Here is a 16,348-nt window from a genome sequence, read left to right on the forward strand (position 1 = left end):
TTGCCTTCGCTAAGCCTGCACGCTGACCACCCCCTGCTTGCACCTGCCTTGAGTCATAAACCCCTCTTCGGCGCTGCTCTGCCCCAGGCCCTCATCCTGTTCCCAGCGCGACACCTCCCTGCTTTCCTTTCATGATCTCCGGCCCTTAGATGCAAACCCCCTTTTTCCCCGTGTGCCCGTTTTGTCCTCCCCGTTCCCAAGCCGACACCCAGCTCTGCCGATACCATCCTTGCCCCTCCCCGTACAATAGAAAGCTTCCCCCATCAAAGAATCCCCGGGTTGATCAAAGCCCCCACCCCATGAGACCCGATCAAACCCCCCACATTCCGTGAATCGGCGGATTATCCAGCTGCGCGATGCTCATCACCTGTTGTGACTAGGGTGGGGACTTCAACTGTAAATGTGTATGGGAACGGGCCCAAAGGGGAGTTCCGAGAATGTCTTTTCCGTACATCAAAGCTTTAACATGTATGTGTAATCTACAATAAAGTCATAAATGTGTGTATAAGAGGCCAGGCCTCAGGAATACAGTTAGAGCACCTCAGAACGATACCTTCTGTCCGTTTCGTTGTGTTCTCCTCCGGAGAGAATAAAAAAACCTTGTTTCCTGCTTTCCAGTCTCCAGCGCCTGCCTCTTCATTTGATTTAATAACTAGAGGGTCACAGAGGCAATACCGCCGGGCAAATATCGATTGTCCCCGACCCGATTGAACTTTTTACAATTGGCGCCCAACGTGGGGCCCATCAGCGACTCGTGGATCCAGTGGGAGAGGTCCCGACGACAGAGTGAACGACTGCAACGATCGGGAGAGCTCTTGCCCAATAGACCCTCGTCTGGCAGCCGATCATCCGAACTTCACTAGTTCCGAACAGACCTCTCTCGAGTGATCTACGGTCCTGACTGGGAACCATCAGGAGTGCCGTGAGAAATACGAGAAAAAGAGGACGATCGGGCGCTGGATTCGGAAGACAAGAAACTGTCCACATGGTCCGGGTAAGGTCGTGTTGCCACGACAAGTTGCGAAAAATTTGTTTGATTGCTTGATTGTTCAAAAATACTAGTATTGCTCGTTTTATTTTTATTTTTTTATTTTGGAGATTCACTGTCTGCAAACGGAGAAACAACAGGCTCTCTCTCTTTGCAAGCAGTGGAGGATAGGTAGGGTAGCAGCCGTGCTTGTTTTCTTTCTCCCCCACTTAATAATTGCTTGAAACTGAACTGTTGTTCGCAAAAATATTGTTTCCTGGAGATTCCCTGTCTGCAAACAGGGAAGTGACCACCCTTTTTGCAGATAGTGAAAAGGGTAGGTAACGCAGATCTTTGCGGTCCTACTCATTCTCCCCATTGTTATTTATCGGTCTTTTGGTTTTTTGGTCCATGAGGTATTCACTGCCTGCAAACAACGTAGAATAGAAATATTCTGTCTAGTCTTTGCACCTAGTGATAAGATAGGCAGTGCTGACTTTTTTTAGTCCCTCGTTACGAGCCGTCATGTCTGTCTTCTCCCCACTGATAAATAGCCTGTTTAGCCCGGACCGCGTGTTAGAGGTGGACCATATAGCTCCACTAGAAGGCACCCCTAATAAGGACATGTTCATAAACTATGGGTTAGTCACCATAGCTTATAATAAATTATGGCACAGGTATACCGAAGAGAGTCAAGACAAACAGTGGCCACTGGCAGGATCCTTTGACCTTGATAAAATAGAAACGTTAGAAATAGCCCTTCGAAATAATAAGACAACGCCAATTATGCTCGACAGTCTCGGTATGTGGCGCAGAGAGGCTATGCAACGACTGAGAAAAGACGAGGACAAACAAAGTAGAGAAATATACCGACAGGACAACCCCAGGACACCGCTACCCACGACTTATCCCCCGACACTATGCAAAGGACGACCAGACTTAGGGTCAAACCAATGCGCTTTTTGTAGGTATGTCGGACACTGGAAAGCCCAATGCCCGACTCTACTGAGCGTGAGTAAAGGCAAGGGGCCGACAAGAACGACAGACCGACAGTACGAGAAAAGGCGCGAGACAAAGAAGAACCCGACTTACATAGACAGACCAGACAGAACTACCACGTTTGATTATGCCCGATGGCACAGATTTCGCCAGGAAAATCTCAGCGGCATGCTCAAGTTCTCCTAGGTCGGGCAATGTCAAGACGGGAACCCAGCCTCGTTTAAAATTCACAGACGGAAAGAGATAATTATGACCAATAACTGTTTTTATATTTGTCTTGGGTCTTTGTATGTCGTACTTGTACTGTCCCCCGTCTGAGTTTGTGTGTATGTAATGTACAAATCTGCGTCATCCCTCTACACGTGTTTCCGTGTTACTCGACCTCTGTTAGCAGAAACTTAGCATAAAAGCAACCTGGAAAGAAAGAAATGGTAAAACAAAATCCGTAGACCATTAATGAACTTGAACTTTTAATTTAACACAACAAACAAGGAATAATAACGATAAACTGTAGAAAATGAAAGTCAAACAGAACATTCGCCCCCCCCCCCATTCTGGAACCTTCCAAAGTAGGGCAGGGTTACGGCTACGCCCAACCAACGGCAACCCATATAAGGCGAGCCCGGCCGCCAACTCTTGGTCAGGAAATCTTAACGTATGGGGGAGCCGGAGGAGAGGCAGGAGCCCGCAGCCTGGGCATTTGCAGGTAGTCCCGCCACATGTCTCCTTGGCCGGCCGCAACGGGCCTGGAAAGACTAAGGTAGTCCCGCCACATGTCCAGAGGAGAACGAGGCACCTCTTCCTTTTCTCTTCCGTCACAGCCGCAGCAGTCCTGGACGGCGGGATGTCCTGCACGTACCTCCACAACAATTTGTCCAAGTTGGGCTGGGAGGGAGAGGCGACGCGGACGAGCCTCTCCCACCTCCACCGATAGGAGGTTTCCCAGCCCCCGGCCCGACGCCGAACACCCCCAGTCAGGCGATGGTGCCAATACTTCCACAGCACCGAACGTACAATGGTGGCACCCCAGTACTTGCGCAGCACCGAACGTACAATGGTGGCACTTGGGGAACACCGGATGTGGAGAGACCTTCATGCGGGGCGATGAAAAGGAGCGGCATGGAGTGCACCGGGAGAAGGAGACGATGTGAACGAGTCTCCCTCGCCCCCCCAGGTGGGGGCATCACAGCTGCACCCCAGCTGAACGTCCCGCTTACACAAAACAGGGACCTCTTCCTTTCACTCCGAAGGATCTCTTCCATTCTTGCAAACTCGACGAGAGTGGCCCCTGTAGGGCCTCAAAATGGCGTCTGGATCCGCTGGAAGGCGGGCCCCGGCCACTAGAGTAACTTTGGCCAGCCATATAACTCGAACATTTGTCCCATGGAGCACGAGCCCCCATCTCCGACAGCATCTCCGCAGCCTTGAAGATCATACAAAGGTCCCCGGCGGAACCTTCGGCCTTTGCAGGTTTCCGGTAAGGGACGGCTGCCTTGATCGCCAACGAAACAAACATGACATTGCCACACCTTCTGTTAGCGTGAATTCTAGAACTGCCGAAAAGGACTCTGGTCCAAACTGCCAGTAATGGAAACATTTCCCCCTGATGCTGCTTCCGGACTGTGCCGGCCCCGCCCAAAATGGCGCTGGTATCAATCGGAACTTACGAACACCTCGTGGTGTTCCTTCGCACTAATATGAACTTGATGTTCTGAGATTTTATATGATCCTTTGTACACTTGGCTAGAAAAGACAAGGAGAACTCACACGACGAACAGTATGAAAGGATCCCCGTTACAAATGTTGATTACAAATGTACAATGTATTATATTTTTATAACTGATGTAAACCTCATTTACGACGCTCACGTACGGTATGCATATAGGAAAATAAATGCCCCCGAACCCCCAACCAATTAATAGACGTTTTAGTTACTTACAAATGAACGAGTAAAACTTTCCGATGTTTTTATTGCTGCAAGCGAAACCCCCCACTGTATGCACTTTAGCCATTGCCACGACCGGCCAAATACGACCGCACCCTCATAATCCATATGCTGAAATGATTTTGCAAAATAAAGTCTTTGAAACTATGGACGGGTATTGCATGCTTTATTTTAAAAAAATGTGGGATCGGTGGGAAAGTTTTTTTCTGTGCACCCTACTCTGCTCTCTCTTTAAGGTTAAAGGAAGATGGTTACCCAGCCCTGGAGGACGGATCGGATCAACAACACGACACTCCGCCTTCAAAGTACGCAACTGACCCATGAACTCTCGCGTAGAGGAAGACCTTGACTTCCAAGGATGGGTAAAACGAACGGTGTAAATGAGGGAATGTAAAAGGAGGGAGAAATAAAATAATGTAAATATTATAAAGTACCACGTTCCAAAGTATCAGGGGCCCAAGAACCGAAGAACCTTAGAACGCCACAGCGTTGAAAGAGGTTTAAGGACCCCGATAGTGAGATACATCCTTTTGACTAGATACCTCGCACTAGGCACCTCTGGTTTCCTTTTTACGTTTCCCCGCACACGACCTATATGAACACACTACCCCCCCCCCTCGACTCCAGAAACCATATCCCCAGGGACCCTGCCCCGAGGAGGAAAGACGAGTAAGAGGTAAGTAAAGGACTTATGAATCCATGTATTTGAATGTGCGCGAATGCTGTCTCCCACCCCCCCCCCCTTTTTTCCTCCCTCTGCAGGTTACATCAGAGATTACAGCCGAGGTGTGGCGAAGATCCGAAACCTTGCCATGTCTAATGCACGAAACGGACTAGCGCCGCAAGGTGGCGTCTAAGCATGCCTGCAGACTACTCACGTACCGAACAAACCCGAAAAATTAGCACAACCCTGATACAAAGTGATCACCCTTAAACCAGACCGGACGAATGAACCCATGTCACGTATGATGCGAAACTATGAGGGAATGTGTGTGTGTGACTGAGGCGTCGACCCAACTGGTCGAAGGACCGAGAATGCGAGAAGTGCGACAAAATGGTACCTCCTTTCTTCTTTCCTTCTTCTCAAGGCGCGTCCCCTCTACCCTGTCTAATGCTCAAACTGCATGATTACAAGATCCTAACGCAGACCCGCGAATGCCCTTTACTGTGTAATGCACTAAATAGCCTTTCTTGAATACACTGCCACCCTCTCTGTTGCACGTGTACTATTTAGCCTGCCGTTGCACTCTCTCTCTCTCTCTCTCTCTCTCTCTCTCTCTCTCTCTCTCTCTCTCTCTCTCTCTCTCTCTCTCTCTCTCTCTCTCTCTCTCACTCTCTCTCTCTCTCTCTCTCTCTCACTCTCTCTCTCTCTATTTCTGCACTCCCACTCTTCCGAGTGGTCAGCCCCGAAATTGGCAGACTGCCACCCCTAGCACCCCACCTAATTGGCTTCAAATACCGTCAGTATTTGCACAAAAACTTGTCTTTAATACAATCACCCTGAGACCGCGTCGTTACCTCTCCTTTTCCGCTAGAAGTCAATGAACCCAGGTGGGGCCGTAAGGGAAAGGACAGGTAAGACGACAGAGGTTCCCTAATCTGACCCGAAATAAGGGAACTACATGTCAACGGCTCCTATAGTATAAAACAAGGACCTCAGAATACGCGACCCTCCCCTCCCCGAATTGTCGCAATACCCAAGCCGAAAAAAATGATCACCCCCGTTACCTCCCCTGTATATGTCCCTGGTTGTTTCCCATAAAACCCCTGTCCTTCCTGATTAAGTAATCGGGCTGTAAAAGGTTACGTAGGATCCAGAATGATGTTTTACAAGGTTAACAGATTAGCCCAAGGTAAAGAAATAACCGAAATGAACCCCGTAGTAGTTTAAAAGCAGGATGCATCTATAGAAAGGAGATGTTTTAGTCATGTTCGCCTCTCAGCAAAATACCTGTGTAGTACCATGTTGATGACTCACAGTACCCTTTGTAAATGTAAAACTCTAGAGAACAGCATATCTTCGCCAGGTTCGTCTCACGAAGGTGGGTCACCATCAGATGAACTGTCGTGAACTAATTATGAAGGAAAGTCATAAGTAAATCCAACAGGCCCGTCACCGGTCATTTCATATGCCAGTTGTGAGAACGAGCATTTTCATTCTTTGCCTGGAGCTGGGAGAGAAATAGACTTTTTTGATTATCTCCATCTGCAAATTTTCTAAAGACTGTCTTTTCAAACTTGTTTAAGGGTACTGCTGTTGGAGGAGAGAAGGACCGGATGTGGGAGCACGAGGCCTGACTGCAGACTAAGGAACACCTGCGACATTAGCCAAGGCGAGACCACGACAGAAAAGAGCTGCAGGACGAGGCACTGTTTTCGACAGCATGAAAAGAAAGGGTCGACCTGATGCCCCTGCTCGACGTCCAGTGCCTGTCGACAAGTCCCCGCTCTCTGAATTCTGTCACACGCCCGCCTATTTGAAGTCTCTCGTTCCCCTAGTTTGTTCCCAATTTGGCCTTGCTCCATCCCCCTTTTTCCTCTGACCTACCCTATGGACTGTTTTGAACGCTCTTCTTCCATCGGAACTTTCTGACAATCACCTCAAAGGACACAGGGCGAAAAGGACCTTACCGACCAGAAACGCGAGGAAAGGGTCGTGCCCTGCAACGCAGAACTTAGAACAGAGCTGGACTCGTAGCTCCACCGCCGGTGCTCAACAGCGCCAACGAAAGACCACAAAGAACAATGAGAACTCGTAAAACTTCGAACATTTGACATCCACAATCACCGTTTTTGCTATGCCTCATTTCTCTCCCAGCCGCCATTGTATTGATCCTGCTCCAATCCGAATCTGAAATATGTAATAACCTGCCAGTTCACGTTATGATATGTACTTGCTGCTCGCTACAGAACCGTTTTTTGTATTACATTCCTATGACTTTCCTGCTGAACAAGTTTATCAAAGTTTATCAAATAGGCCCACCTCCTAAAAACTAGAAATCTCAAAATGTATTGTTTACAATTTTTTCATCTAGGGTTCCTACCGTTTTCCTTCTCATGCCCACCACAATAGACCCGAGTAGAAAATGAACCAGCAAGATGTCTTGAATATGTTAAAGGGAGGACTGTTGAAAATTAGTACGTTTTGGTGAACATTATCTGCGCCATCTTGCCTCTTCCCCTGATGCCACACTTTTGTCGTGCGCGCCCGCCATTTTAAGATGCCCCGATCAGAACAAACCCTTTTGCATGCCGCTGGCCCCTGACATAGCCCTTTGCCTTCGCTAAGCCTGCACGCTGACCACCCCCTGCTTGCACCTGCCTTGAGTCATAAACCCCTCTTCGGCGCTGCTCTGCCCCAGGCCCTCATCCTGTTCCCAGCGCGACACCTCCCTGCTTTCCTTTCATGATCTCCGGCCCTTAGATGCAAACCCCCTTTTTCCCCGTGTGCCCGTTTTGTCCTCCCCGTTCCCAAGCCGACACCCAGCTCTGCCGATACCATCCTTGCCCCTCCCCGTACAATAGAAAGCTTCCCCCATCAAAGAATCCCCGGGTTGATCAAAGCCCCCACCCCATGAGACCCGATCAAACCCCCCACATTCCGTGAATCGGCGGATTATCCAGCTGCGCGATGCTCATCACCTGTTGTGACTAGGGTGGGGACTTCAACTGTAAATGTGTATGGGAACGGGCCCAAAGGGGAGTTCCGAGAATGTCTTTTCCGTACATCAAAGCTTTAACATGTATGTGTAATCTACAATAAAGTCATAAATGTGTGTATAAGAGGCCAGGCCTCAGGAATACAGTTAGAGCACCTCAGAACGATACCTTCTGTCCGTTTCGTTGTGTTCTCCTCCGGAGAGAATAAAAAAACCTTGTTTCCTGCTTTCCAGTCTCCAGCGCCTGCCTCTTCATTTGATTTAATAACTAGAGGGTCACAGAGGCAATACCGCCGGGCAAATATCGATTGTCCCCGACCCGATTGAACTTTTTACATATATGCGCCAAGTGACTCTCCCCATTAACTCAAACAAGACGCCCCCCCCAACTCAAACATCTTCCAGTCAGCGTCATATGTCAGGCATAGCATTTATCCTTGTGTGTCTGTTCCGGGCCCACCTCAGGCAGTCCTGCATCTCCTCCCCAGCTGGTTGTCCCCCTCCCAATTGTGCTTATGTGGTCCATACCAGTTACCCCCCCTAACTACCACACATGAGGTGGTGGCCCTCAAAAGCAGGCCTCCTCAGTCCAGTCCACAGGAGTTCCATACTTTCTTGAACTTGCTTGGCCAACCCCCAGGCTATATGCACCTACTCCTCCGCCCACATACACCAGCTACGGTTCGATTCCCACTCCAGCACTGTGGGCAGAGTAAGGATCACCCATCGTTTGGCTACACCCACTGTGCAACCGCTAGGCTTATGATGCAATGGAGCAGCGTGTATTTCTCCAATGTTTGCTCCCTCCCCATATGCCCAATGTAACCAATTGGGGCACGATTTGTATCTGTACCTCCATCAACATGGATATTCATGGCTCAACTATTTTCCAGTACCTTCGCACCGGCGTACACCCCAAATTGCATGCATTAAGGCACCTCTCTGGCCATTACCCCTCAACCAGAGGTTCGATTCACTGCGTTCCATTTTGCATAAATTCTACCTCATGTAATACACTCTGCTCAGCAATTTTAGCTGCACCAGGTGAAAACCCACCCATATCAGCACCTCCCGCGGGTAGTGGCAGGCCTCAGCCCACACGTCGCTCTCCAGTCTGCCGAGATCCTGCTCCCATCTGCCTCTAAAAGAGGCTAGTGGGAGGAGGCTATTGTCTAGAAGTGTGATGTATACTAACAACATAGCATGTGCATGCAGGGGGAGGAGGCAAGCTCAAGGGGAGATTCCTCTGGCAGGTCCTCCAGTAGGACTCTTAAGGATGTACTGCATCTGTACCTTAGGTATTAGCTATCCGACATTTCATATTCTGCCTGCAGCTCCATAAAAAAAAGATCCTATCCTTCCCTACTTCCAGACGTCTCCCACCGCTGACATACCGAGCATGTCCCATCTCATGTATCCCTCAATCTCCCTGAGCTCTTTTAGGGCCTCTGACTCGCACAGGAGTGCCAGCAGTGTGATCCTCCCCCTCCAGTCCATGGTCCGTTCAGGTCTCTTCCAAATATTGACCACTATGGCCATTGGTGGTGGCAGCAGCTCTCCTGCCCCCCCCCCCCCATACAAATGGCATGGGTAGCCCAAAAGGTCCATCACCCTTCTACTCGACAAAAGGGAAGGCTCCCGTTAATTGGAAAAGACCCAACCATTCACAAATACCAAGTGAGCCGCCAAATAATACAACTTGAGGTTAGGTAAGGCAACGCCCCAACCCAGGTTTTTCATGTCATTGTCGTCAGCGCTATCCAAGGGGCCCCATCATCCCAGAGTAACATTATGGCGACCTCATCTACCTGTCAGACAAACATGTCTGGTACGGCAAAAGATGTGTTTTGTAGGACATTAAAGAATGTAGGTAATATATATCATTTTATACAGTGCTGCCCTGCCCGCAGTGCCAGAGGAAGGTATCGCCGATGGGCAGCATCCCTTTTATATGCCTTCAGGATCCTACCCAGGTTTTCACGGAAGAACAGATCCCAGTTAGTTGTAATGTAGATGATGTGGTACTAAAAACCAGTGGGCTGCCAGTAGACTGGGAAGGGTCCCGGGGTGAAGGTACCAATCCGTAAAGGGGTAGGCCACCGTTTTATTCCAAATAATGCGCAGCCCAGTGCACGCTCCTAAGGTATGCAAGATCTTTAGAATACAGAGGAGAGACAGGCTGTGATTCACCAGATATAAAAGTATATCATCTGCATATAAGGATATTGCATCTTCCCAGTCTAGGACCCACTGCAGGGCCTGAATTGGGCATCCCTACATATCCAGCTTTCAAGTGCCACCACAAACAGCAGCGAGGACAGCGGGCAGTCCTCCCTGGTGCTCCGTCCTATCGTTATTTCCTCCAACAGCATGCTATTCAGTCGTACCCAGGGTTTTGATATAACAGTTTGACCGACCCCATGAAAGACAGGCCAAAACCCATCTTTTCCAGGGCCTCCCACAAGTATGGCCACTCAAAGGAGTCAAATGCCTTTCCAGTGTCAAATGATAGGAGCATCACTGGCTTCCTGATCCCCCCACTATGCACCAGGCAGCCACACAGATGGCTGAGATTATGTCACATCGCCCTATTTGGCCTGAAGCCCGATTGATTGGCATCCATCAGAGACTTCACTGCTTGTAGCATTCTGGTGAGTACTCATGCCAGCACCTTTACTTCCATGTTAAGGAGTGAAAGGGGACGGTCGAATGCAGTCTTCCCCTGGCTTCCAATCCTTGTATATGGGGACGATCAATCAATCAATCAATCAATCAGTACATTTATAGAGCGCACTACTCACCCGTGAGGGTTTCAAGGCGCTGAGGGTGGAAGGGGGATGCTGCTAGTGCTCGAACAGCCAGGTCTTGAGGTGTCTCCTGAAGGTGAGAAGGTCTTGGGTCAGTCGGAGGTGGGTGGGGAGGGTGTTCCAGGTCTTGGAGGCGAGGTAGGAGAAACATCTGCCGCCTGTTGTTGTTCTTCTGGTGCGTGGTACGAGGCTGGCTGAGCGGAGTTGGCGAGTCGGGGTGTAGAACGAGAGGCCTTTGTTGAGGTATTCGGGTCCAGCGTTGTGGAGCGCTTTGTGTGCGTGGGTGAGGAGCTTGAACGTGATCCTCTTGTTGACGGGGATCCAGTGCAGGTCTCTCAGGTGGGTGCTGATGTGGCTGTGGCGGGGGATGTCCAGGATGAGGCGTGCAGAGGCATTCTGTATGCGTTGTAGTCTTTTCTGTAGCTTGGCCGTTGTCCCTGCATAGAGTGCGTTGCCATAGTCGAGCCGGCTTCTGACGAGGGCTTGGGTGACAGTCCTTCTTGTTTCTGTGGGGATCCATTTGAAGATCTTTCGTAGCATGCGGAGGGTGTTGAAGCAGGAGGAGGAGATGGCGTTGACTTGCTAGGTCATAGTGAGCGATGAATCCAGGACGAACCCAAGGTTGCGAGCGTGGTCGGTGGGAGTCGATGCTGTGCCCAGGGCGGCGGGCCACCAGGAGTCGTTCCAGGCGGAGGGGGATGGTCCAAGGATGAGGACCTCCGTCTTGTCTGTGTTCAGTTTCAGGCGGCTGATCTTCATCCATTCGGCGACGGCCCTCATTCCTTCTTGGAAGTTGGATTTGGGGGTGACTGGGTCTTTGGTCAGGGAGAGGATCAGCTGGGTGTTGTCGGCGTAGGAGATGATGTTGAGTTTGTGTGCGCGGACGAAGTCGGCGAGGGGGCTTATGTAGATGTTGAAGAGCGTCGGGCTGAGTGATGAGCCTTGGGGTACGCCGCATATGATCTCGGTGGCCTCTGAGTGGAACGGGGGTAGGCGGACTCTCTGGGTTCTGTCGGTGAGGAAGGAGGAGCACCAGTCCAGGGCCTTTCCCTGGATCTTTGTGTTGTGGAGACGTGTTTTTAGGGTGCGGTGGCAGACCGTGTCGAAGGCAGCTGAGAGGTCTAGGAGGATGAGGGCTGCGGTTTCTCTGTTGTCGAGCAGGGTTCTGATGTCGTCGGTGACGCGATGAGGGCAATCGCTGTGCTGTGGTTGCTGCGGTCGGGTCGAGGGAGCCGTTGGTTTCGAGGAAGTTGGTCAGTTGCTTGTTGACTGCTTTCTCGGTGACCTTCGCCGGGAAGGGGAGCAGGGAGATGGGCCGAAAATTCTTGAGGTCCTTGGGGTCTGCTGTTGGCTTCTTAAGGAGGGCGTTGATTTCAGCGTGTTTCCAACTCTCAGGGAAGGTGGCAGATTCGAATGAGCTGTTGATGATGTCTCGGAGGTGGGGTGCGATGATGGTGTCTGCTTTGTTGAAGATGTGGAGAGGGCAGGGGTCGGATGAAGAGCCGGAGTGGATGGTGTTCATGATCTGGGTGACGTCTTCAGTGTTGACGGGGGTCCAGCGACTGAGGAGGGTGGTGGGGGGCGTTGGTTCTGCGGCTGGTGGAGGCATCTGGTTTGCGAAGCTGTCGTGTATGTCGGCGATCTTGCGGTGGAAGAAGGCTGCGAGGGAGTCGCAGAGGTCCTGTGAGGGGGGGGGGGTGTCGTTGGAGTTGGAGCTTGGGTTGGAGAGTTCCTTCACGATGCTGAAGAGTTTCTTGCTGTTTGTGCGCGTTGTTGTCTATGCGCTCTCTGAAGGCCGTTCTCTTGGCGATGCGGATGAGCTGGTGGTGTCTGCGTGTGGCGTTCTTAAGGGCCTCGAGGTTTTCCGCAGACCGTTCTTGGCGCCAGGCTTTCTCTGGAGTTCGGCTGGATTTTTTGGAGTCCTTGAGGTCTGTGGTGAACCAGGTGGTTCTCCTGCTGTTGTGCTTGTTCGGAGGGTTCTTGATAGGGGCGAGGGTGTCGGCGCAGTTGCTGATCCACTGTGTGAGGTTTCGGGTGGCGGTGTTGGTGTCCGAGGCGTTGGCCGGGGGGCCCTGGGCGAGGGAGGCGGTCAGCTGGTCAGTGGTGACTTTGCTCCAGCATCTTTGGGTGATCTGCGGCGGTTGGATGTGTGCGGTGAGTTTCTTGTAGGAGAAGTGGATGCATCGGTGGTCGGTCCAGTGGAGAGTGGTGGAGTGGCTGACTGTGACGTTGGTGCTGGCGGAGAAGATGGGGTCCAGCGTGTGGCCTGCGTGGTGAGTCGGGGTGTTCACTAGTTGCTTAGTCCGAAGTTGGAGAGGATGTCGAGCAGGGTGGTGGTGTTGTTGTCGTCGTTGTTCTCCAGGTGGAAGTTCAGGTCCCCCAGGAGGATGTAGTCTGTGGTGGCGAGGGCGTGCGTGCTGACGAAGTCGGCGATGGATTCGCTGAATTGTGGGCGTGGACCCAGTGGTCTGTAGATGAGTGTTCTTCTGAGGGTGGTCTTGGGGTCGGTGTGGATCTGGAAGTGTAGGTGCTCGGCGGTGCTGAGATTTTCTTCGGTGCTGGATGTGACTCTGAGGGTGTTCCTGTGGGCGATGGCGATTCCTCCTCCGGGCTTGTTGGTACGGTCCCTCCAGATGATTTTGTAGCCGTCCGAGATGGCAATGGCGATGTCAGGGGCAGAGGAGGCGTTCATCCAGGTTTCCGCCAGGAACGCGACGTCCGGGGCTGTTTAGTCGAGAAGGTCCCAGAGTTCGATGGCGTGCTTGTGTTTACGGAGCGGGTGTTGAGTAGGATGCACTTGAGGTCGTTGTTGTTTCCTGGGCTGGTGTGGGAGGCGGTGGTTCGAGTCCTGGTGTAGCAGCAGTTTCGGCAGAAGAATGGTCAGTGAGTGCGCTTCGGGGTGGCTTGGTAGCAGGCAGTCGAGCGGCCGGTGTTGAGCGCGAGGAGGGTGGCGGAGTCGAAGGTCCGTCGTGCGTGGTGGGCCTGTCGGGGGCCAGGGGTTCTGGCACTGGGCGTGGTCCAGGAACGGACGGGCGCGGACGGGCGCAGATGGGCTTGACCTTGGCGCGCCAGCGGCGCTGCCGCGCAGCTGCCTGCATTAAGAAGTGGTGGAGGGAGGGAGGACCAGCAACCTGCAGGATATGGTCTCTTTGTGAAAGTTCATGAGCTGCGCCACCATGGCTCTTGGAGGGGCTCCTGGGGGCGGAGACCTACCCCATAGACCCAATGCCACCATAAACAGCTTCAAAGGCCGCCCCTTCAACATTACCGAGCCCACCCAGTCCTCTAACTAAAGTTTGGGCAATAGACCCTCCACCCGCTCTGGGACCCCCACTATCCAGTTTTTACTGCGGCGAGAGCAGCCCTCCAGGTAGTCCAGTTTCGCCGCCATGGCCGCATTGTCCACTTCCAGCTTCTCAAGGTAGCTTTGGGCCCCCATCACTGTCAACATTAGCTGTGTGAGGGTTCGTTTAGTAGCCCTAACTCTTTCCGCCAATTTCCTAAGTTCCACCCTCAGCAGCCCTACCTTTTGGGTCACCATCTCAATTTTCTGTTCATGGGTGGTCTTGGTATTTGGTCAGCTGCCTTCGACAGGCAAATACCCATGCTATCCTGCAGCAACGCTGAATCCTCTGGGTGCTCCTGCTTTGGTGCCCTTTGCACAACCCATCCTCTGTGCATGGCTCTCAGCGCACAATATGGGATATTGATGGGCAAATAAAATTGGGCGGGATGGTAGGTAATGGCATGCAGATGATTCATTTTGATATTACAGGCAAAAAATTTAATGTTATTAAAATGGTATAAGGCATTTAAACTTAGTGATGTCTTTCACAGGAGTAGTTTTGCAAAATGTCACAAAACTACCGCATTACATGGCGATAACAAGTCATTTTGTGATTGGCTTATTACTGTATTTACAAAAGTTAAAAACAGCCATGGTTTTTAAAGCTACTTTCCCTGTGTTTTGGGTTACAGACTTAGATATAGGTAAGTATTAGGGTTTATCATTTTCACCTAACCATTACCACTAAATTAAAGTGGTAAATGGTAAGAGCAAATTATAAATAATTTATTTATTTAAAAAAAAATTGATGGAGTACCACAGTACTTCCTAGGAAGTACAACAGTACTTAAAATTAACAAAATATTGTTTAGAATAATTTAAAATACACTTTACTACACTGTATTTCATAAATATAGTGAACTACATTGTATTTTCTGTGTTTTTTTGTTTATTTTGGTATTAATTCTTTAATATAGAATTCTTTTTTTTAATTTGAATATTACCCCAGTACTTTCTCGATAATTTATTGTATAATAACAGAGTGGCGTGGAGTGGTGTATACTGGAATTGAGTGGTTTGAAGTGGCCTACAGTAGATTGGCTTAGAGTAGGGTGACAAATAGTACAGTGACGTAGAGTACAGTGGTACAGAGTAGAGTGCATTTATGTAGAGTGGAGTGGTTTTTCTGCACTGGGGTACATTGCTGTGAAGTGGAGTTGTGCGTGGAGTACAGCGTAGTGGCCTAGAGTAGAGTGGCACAAAGTATAGTAGTGTTCAGTGGTGTAGAGTGGAATCGAGTATAGTGGCTTGGAGTGGCATAGAGTACAGTGGCATACAGTACAGTAGTGTAGAGTGAAGTGGGATGGAGTAGAGTGGCGTACAGTAGAGTAAAGCGGGGTTGAATGGGGCAGAGTAGACAGTTGCAAATAGTTGGTGTAAAGTGAAGTGGGTTACTGTGAAGTGCGGTAGAGTAGAGTGGCACAGAATAGAGTGAAGTGAGGGACAATGAAGTGGCGTAGAGTAGAGTGGCATAAGTGAAGTAGGTAGAGTAAATTGGGGTAGAGTAGTACGACGTAGAGTAGAATGCAGTGATGCAGAGTAAAGTGCAGTAGCATACGGTGGAGTGGGGTGGAGTACAGTGGCATATAGTAGAGTGGAGTAAAGTGAAGTGGGGTAGGGTAGAGTGGGGTAGGGTAGAGTGGGGTAGGGTAGAGTGGGGTAGGGTAGAGTGGGGTAAGGTAGAGTGGTGTACAGTGAAGTGGGGTAAAGTAGAGTGCCAAACAGCAGAATGGCATAGAGTGCAGTTGCTTAGAATAGAGTTGTGGAGAGTAGTTTACAGTGGCGTAGAATCCAGTGGTGTAAAGTGAGTGGGGTAGAGTAGAATGAAGTTGTTTCTAGTAAAGTGCAGTGAAGCAGACTAGAGTGGAGTGAAGTAGAATGGCTTGGAGTGACGCAGAGTAGAGTGGCAAAGAGTTGAGTGGCGTAGAGTAGAGTGAAGTGGGTGTTACATGAAATAGCCAGTATAGAAGTATTCAAAGCTTTACTGAAGAAGTGCCTGGCAGTGACGTTGTTTCTAGTAAAGTGCAGTGGAGCAGACTAGAGTGGAGAGTGGAGTGAAGTAGAATGGCTTGGAGTGACAGAGAGTAGAGTGGAATAGAGTTGAGTGGCATAGAGTAGAGTGAAGTGGGTGTTACATGAAATAGCCAGTATAGAAGTATTCAAAGCTTTACTGAAGAAGTGCCTGGCAGCATCCAGGTTTAGTCAACAACTAAAAAACTGTTGCTGAATACTCCTGAAGCCACTATTCCATTCCAGAATGTGGAACATAAACAGTCAAACATAAACATGACCAAATACATACCATTACATAACCAATAACTAAGTACATACCATTAATAAAACCCCCTTAATACAACACCTCGTCCCTTTTAAATGAAATAACATTCCTTCCAAATCTTAAACAATATTAAAACATTACATAGCCATAGAATCTGCTTGGTGCCTTAGTTCGGGGATCCCAAAACTTATTTTGCCTAGTTCAATAATGGTTGTACAAAAATCATTCACAATACAGGGTTAATCATCTTGAAAAGGCTGAAGATTCATCATGAAAAATGTTGGTATCAGAATCCTGAGAAGACACCAAACCTAGCAGAGAACAGATAACTAACTGTTTGTATACCT

The 16,348-nt window shown here is 49.9% G+C and overlaps 1 protein-coding gene across 1 annotated transcript in view; it reads right to left on the bottom strand.

Annotated features, from left to right (window-relative positions):
• Nucleotides 1-16,348, bottom strand: part of TECPR1 (tectonin beta-propeller repeat containing 1) — a 386,389-nt gene that overhangs the window by 298,300 nt on the left and 71,741 nt on the right. The window lies entirely within an intron of this gene.

The sequence above is a fragment of the Lissotriton helveticus genome, chromosome 10 (genome assembly GCF_964261635.1).
Source record: "Lissotriton helveticus chromosome 10, aLisHel1.1, whole genome shotgun sequence".
In the NCBI taxonomy this organism is placed as follows: Eukaryota; Metazoa; Chordata; class Amphibia; order Caudata; family Salamandridae; genus Lissotriton; species Lissotriton helveticus.